This window comes from Alligator sinensis, unplaced genomic scaffold (genome assembly GCF_000455745.1).
Source record: "Alligator sinensis unplaced genomic scaffold, ASM45574v1 scaffold493_1, whole genome shotgun sequence".
NCBI classification, from domain to species: domain Eukaryota; kingdom Metazoa; phylum Chordata; order Crocodylia; family Alligatoridae; genus Alligator; species Alligator sinensis.
Window position 1 is genome coordinate 105,072 of NW_005842513.1, and position 6,573 is coordinate 111,644.

Sequence of the window (6,573 nt, forward strand, 5' to 3'; positions counted from 1 at the left end):
CTGTGCTTCACATAGTACAAAACCTCTGAGTAGGTTTTGATTCTTCTTTCAAATCGAAATTCACTTCTACTTGGACCTTAAGTTTTTTGTTTGTGTGTGTATGAAGTTTGTTTATTTGTATCCATCTTTTCAGGCAAATGACCATCTTAACTTCTACATTTTCTTTCTTTTTTTTCTTTTTTGTTTTTTAAGAACCTCACAGCCCAAAATCTTACCCATGGATAAACAGAAGCCCATTTTTAAAAAGGAAAGGCAAGCCCTTCAGTTTATTACCTACTGTACATATAGCATGCTTAGGTTAAACATACTAAACTTTTTCTGATATTTACTTGCCTTTAATCATTAGGTAAGAAAGACACTAGTGAGGAAGTACAAAGTGCACGCATCTTAAGAAGTGTGGGGTACGTGAACAGAAAGACGCAATATTTTCTGTCCATAATATAGTATGTAGTAGAGAAGAGGTATTGCTGCTGAGACTGGCCCTTGTCATGACCCTCTCTACATCCTCATAGAAACAAAGTACAAGGTTAGGATTCTGTAACAAACACAAGAGAAGGAGTATGTTTTTTGTGGGGAGACGGATAATAGAGAAGTGAGAGAAGGGGAAGAGGTAAGATGCACTGTGTATTTTAGAAATCACAGAAGTCTTTGCAAGCTGGTCTTCCAGAAAGTTTAAGGGGTGAAAATGAGCAGTAAAGTAAATGCAGTTATCTTAAATGGCAACCTTTTTGTTCAGACTACTTCTGTTATGCAAAATAAGTGATAAAGATACAGGAGGGGAAGGGGGGAGGGTAGGAGGAAATGTTGAGTTTGCCAGTTTTGTCTTGTAAGTGATACCTGTTTTACACCATGGGCGGTCACTTGTACCCATGCCTTACCAAGTGGAAGTTAGCTTTCTCCATTTTAAAAGTAAAGTGGGCCTTTAAAAATCCTCATGGATGCCATAATTACTGTCTGATATATTAACAGGCCAAGTGGTTTATGAAATGCCCTAATCTGTAAATATATTAAATCTGATGAATAGTCTACTGAGCTAGTCTTACAACTGTGACTCTTAGTGTCCTGTTGCTTATTGCAGAGTGAATAACAATTTCCTTCAGAAATAGCTTCTCAAAGCACTAAGCTTAGGCAACTGAACTCCTTCATATTGAAGATGGTGAGTTAGCTGCATGTCTTAAAGTCCAAATAAAAAAAAAGCAGAGTTGCCACTAGTTTTCTTTGAAGAAAATATATGAATAGTTAAAATCTTGCACATAAATAGTACAGTCTATTTTCTCATACTTCACTTTCTTTGAAGTTGAAATGTTTGATTATGGATTTGAGCAAGCCAGTGTATTTTTGTAATTGTATGCTTATAGCAAAGCTACCCAAGCTCGCGAATTGGAAAGATTTATTCTCCTGTGAGATGGAAGTGGGGGAAACTAAGAATGTATTGGATTGGACCAAGCAATCTAAAAATACTTACAACATAGCACACACTAATCCACGCTCACTTATTAAGTATGCAGAGATGATGATTGGTATGAAAATACGAGTACTGTTTATGTTCAACTGTCATTCAAATATGGAGCTTCAGAGCTGGAAACTACTTGCAATGCAATGTAAAGGTAAACATTAAGGTGAAACAAGCCTCTTCTGCTATATCATATTTTCTACTGTCACTGTACTATGTAATGTAGTTTATTTTATGAATAAATCATATTTTGATATATTTGTTTCCTGGAGGGTCAAAACTTCTCCCAACTTACCCTCTTCTGGTAACTGTTCTGTCATTGTCTGGGACTGAAGTGTACAGGAAGGTTTGGTCGAGTCACTCATGCTCTGCCAAGAAGCACAGCAAGAGCTGGCTGAAAAACTGGTACTTCTGTCCTGCAGAAGAACTTCAATGGTGGACATGGTCTTGAACTAAGATAAAATTTTAAAAATTTCATTGTGTGAGAAGTCCTGAAACCCTTCATAATAGCTCAGACTACTGTTTTTTGTTTGTTTGTTTTTTTGACAAATATTTAAATCACTGTTTCACAACTGAAACAACTGCTTGGCTCAACCTGACCATAGGCTAACCACTGAAGTGTTTACCTTGGGTCTCAGGAAAGTTTTGGAGCCCATGACAAGCTTTATATAACTGCTGTAGTCCTGCTGCTATCAGTACCCAAACTAACTTGTTGAAAGTTAGGGCAGGTGTGTCTATGTGAGCTGCAGTCACACCTTTTTTGAGTGCCTTGTGGATATCCATCTGATGCTGCACTGCAGCTTTTCACTTGGTGAGGTGACAGCAATGCAATGTGAAGGAGGGAGTCCAGGAAGGTTGGGAAGTTGCACCATTAAGGAGAAAAGGGGAATAAGGTATCCCAACTATTTTCTGTGATGAGCCAGGCACAGACAAATGAATATAAAGCTTCCTTCCTCTACCTCCAAGAAGCTGATCAGTACTTTGACTTGCAACTACCTCAACCTAAACTCTTTTGTTTCTCACTAGAAAATAAAATTTAGCAAATCATAGGAACACCTATTCCTGTTTTGCAGAAGCCACACTGTCCAAAGCCCATCATGATAGAAAATTCTTGACTAGCCTTGAATAGCAAAGGCACTCCCTTGGGAAACTTTACGAGAGTGCTATTCTAAGAGTGCCCTCCCTGCTCTGGGGATCAAACAGGAACCCTCTGCATCTCAAAAAGTAACCCTCTGTGTCCTATGCTTGAAAAAGTTGCCTTAACACACACTTGTCAACTGCTATGGGCATGTCTACATCACTTCCAAGACCTCAGACTCCAGTGTGTTTTAGACTAGCCACTGGGGAAGACCCTGGAACAGCTTCACTGTTGTGTTGCTGGGTTTGGAGTATGGGAATGAGAGTGGATGGATGGGGTATACTTAGGGCTATCCGAGCCGCATTTGCCTCAGTCATGGTATAGACTTGCTTTATGTGGCCAGGCCACTGTGTGCTTATGAGCTAACTTAAAAAACCTACCTTTCTACAAAGCAAAGTAGTACCAACTTCCCTCCACATGGAGGAAGGTGAACTAGGATGAGGTTTTTGCAGCTGAGTGAGTTGGGGTATATCCATACTGCCTCTGTTAGAGAGGGTGCTCCACTAATGCATTTCTGCTGTTTGGGAGATGGTCAGCACTACTCTAACATGGATAGGCAGGGTTTAATTTCCTAGAAGCATTCCCTAGGATAGCTGGGAGGAAGTATGGATGTGCCTTTGAGGGCTTTTCTCCAAAGGCCCAGGTTATGCATCAGTTTGTGATTTGTCTCTAGCTAAATAAATGTAGTATCACTGGAATGTCTAGAATGGAAGTGCTATGCCACAGTGGTGGGAGTAGAGAGCCATTCTCCTACACCCAGGCATAGCAAAAGGTTAGTTGGCAGGTCTTCATATGTATGTGGGTGTGTTTGCTTACTCTCTTCCCACTGAGCTGTAATGTCACTTAAAATACCAAAGTAAGCAGTTTTCTTTAAACACAATAGTTTTATAGAAACAATGCTTTGCAGTGCACAGCCTTTACATCAGCTCCTCTGGAAAATTATCTTGTGAGGTTTGGATTTTCCCTATGCAAGACAAGTTAACTGTGTCTTGTAGGGATCTTAAGGCAAGGCTTAAGCCCCAGTGTCCTCTGCCATAAAAGAAACCAAAATATGTCCTCCTTGTGCTCAGTCTCAAAACAACCCCCTTGCTACAGCAAAGAAGTACCTCTCTGTTCTCCTTTCTTGCTCTATAGCAGAGTTCCATAGGCTGGACAATAAGACCCAGATGCACAAAAATATTTAAGCTGCTAAAGTAGGACTTTGGTAGGGTTCAGTTGCCTAAATCCAACACTGCAGACCTGCTGCCGAACCCAGGAGGCACGTAATTATATTAAAGATCCCCAGGTGCCTAAATTTTTGGGGGGTATGTTCGTAAGTGCTTCAGTCTCGACATGGCTGAGCTGCTTCTCTCTGCCTAATCTCCTGCTGGAGTCCATAAAGAGGCATTTCACCATTTTAGTAGAGGATCCAGACTTGCTCTGAGCTTACCCAATCTGGTGTTGCACCAAAAGCAGTGGTGGCCACTGTTGTCGTTCAAAGGGCAGTGGAAAGAAGGGTTGCCCCTCTGCTCTATGGTATTTCAGTGGTTGAAGCAGTTGTTCAGGCATAGTCTACACTGAACAGTTTCCCTAGCACAGGGGTGGAGCTTTGCCCAGCCTGTGGCAGGCCCCTTAGTCTCGCCTGGCCCAGGCACCATCCAGCCATGATGCATCCTGCTACCTCCTGGGCACACAGCAGGGCTGGAGCAGCTCTGCGGCTGGACTACCTTTCTAGGCAGCCTGAGCAGCAGCAGTTCCTTCTGGCTGCCGCCACCCTTGACCTCAGCCCTGCGGTACTAGTGGGGACCTGTACGCAGCCCTGACCTCCCCTCCCGCTTTTTCCCCCCTCTCATACCTGCTGCAGACTCATCTGCTCACGCTGAACAGCTGCAATAGCACTGGTGGGGCAGAAGTGTGTTCAGCACAGGGGAAAAGCAGCCCCGCCCCACTCACCACTGCCTGGTGCTCCCTGCTACAGTCACGTGGAGCCCACGCTGGGTTACCCTATGGCTCCATTGCGCTCCCCCAGAGGTGGCGATGACAGTGGTGGAGTAGCAGGGTAGCCCAGTGTGGGCTCCGGGAGGCTGCTGCAGGAAGTGCTAGGCAGCAGTGGAGGGGAGGGGACTGCTTTTCCCCTGCAGCAAGCCCACTTCTGCCCTGCCGGTGCTGCTGCTATTGTTCAGCATGAGAAAGCAAGTCTGCAGCAGGCGCAGGGTGGGGTGGTGCAGGGTGGGGGTGTACGCATGTCCCTGCCAGTACTGTGGGGCTAGGGCCCGTGGCTGGAGCCCCCCGCCGTGGCTGCTGCCACCTGGACTGCGTAGACAGGCAGTTCAGTGTGGAGCCACCCCAGCCCTGCTGTGTGCCCACAGGACAGCAAGACACGCCATGGGTGGGCAGTGTGGAGCAGGCATGGGGGCCAGGTCAGGGCTGTGTGTGTGGTCTGGCTGATCTGTTTCTGCCGGGGTAAGTCTGGAGCAGGTGTGGGGCAAGGCTGGGGCTGTACGCTGCTGGTGGTGGTGGGGAGGCACTGCAGGGCCCGTGTGGTCTGGGCTAGGGCTGTGCAAAACAGCATCATTTTGTTTTGACTTACATTTTGCCGTTTCAACAGGACAGTGTTTCGTTTTGAGTTTCATTTAGTTTTAAAGCACTGTTCCATTTCGTTTCGTTGGAACTGTTTCGCTGTTTCAACGCTGTTCCAATGTTTTGTCCATAAGCTATACTGGGGAAGCACGAAACTGCCTATAACTTTGTCATTTCTTGCCTGATTTGGATGAAACTCACAGATTGTAGCCCCTTCTGAATTCACAAAGCCTGCCCAGCTTCAAGGAGATAGGTGCAGGGGTTTTTGAGAAACTGTATCTCATGCTGCTGACAAGCAAAACTCATGACATGTGTGTGTGTGTGTGTGTGTGTGTGTGTGTGTGTGTGTGTGTGTGTGTGTGTGTGTGTTAAGGTGCAGCTGTTTTTCTGTCCCTCCCCCAGTGCACTGGGATTGGAAGGGACCTCAGGGAAGGATCACAGTCAGTGGCCAGCTACACAGTCAATATCAGAGCAGTCCTTCTCCCCTCTTCCCCCTCCCTCTCCTTAGTTTCTGTTTCCCTGCAAGCAAGCCCAGCTTTTGAAATGTTTCAAGTACCCTCATTTTGTTTCAAGGCTGTTTTGAAGTCTTTCATTTCATTTTGATTTTGCTGTTTCAAGCTTGAAACAAGTTGAAACAGCCCTGAAACAAAACACCCGGTGAAATTTTGCATAGCCCTACTCTGGGCTCTTGCGGGGTGCAGGTGGGTGGTGACTGGGTTAGGGGGCTCCCATGCACACCCCACCATATCCACAAATCCTCTCCCACAAGACCCACAACCACACCCTTGCCCCACACAATCAGACACCCCACAAACACCACACCCACCCACACCCTTTCCCACACACACACCTGTGGGTCTCTGGGGGAAGCCCTGTTCACTGCTACACACCCCACACCACCCACAAACCCCCCATACTCACCCACCTACCCACATCCACACATATCCCTACAGCCCCCACAAACCCCATATCCCCTCCACCCCTCCACAATATACAAGAGTAAGACTTTATTTTGATCTATTATGCAATCACCACTATATACATGACAAACGCACACAAATCAGGACAAAAATATCTTTTAAAAAATAAAATTAAAATATGTTATTGTTGACGTTTGATTTTTAATATACCTTTTTTTTTTCTGGTTGCAAGGTGGCAAACCCCCTTCCCAAAAGGAATACTTCTGGGGCAAGGGAAGGGACTTCTGGTGGCAAAGGTCAGGAGTTAGCGGGCAAAACTCAAATGCTGCCAGCAAAACTCTGATCATGTCCATTCCCCAAACTCCTTGGTGGTGGCAGGACCCTTCATATTACTGACAGTTATTTACTTCCCAGTAGATTAAGGCTTCTGCTGTTGCTCTCAAACACATTGTGATGTTCTGCATTCATTGTCTCCTAAATCTGGTGCAGCATGGATGTATCTG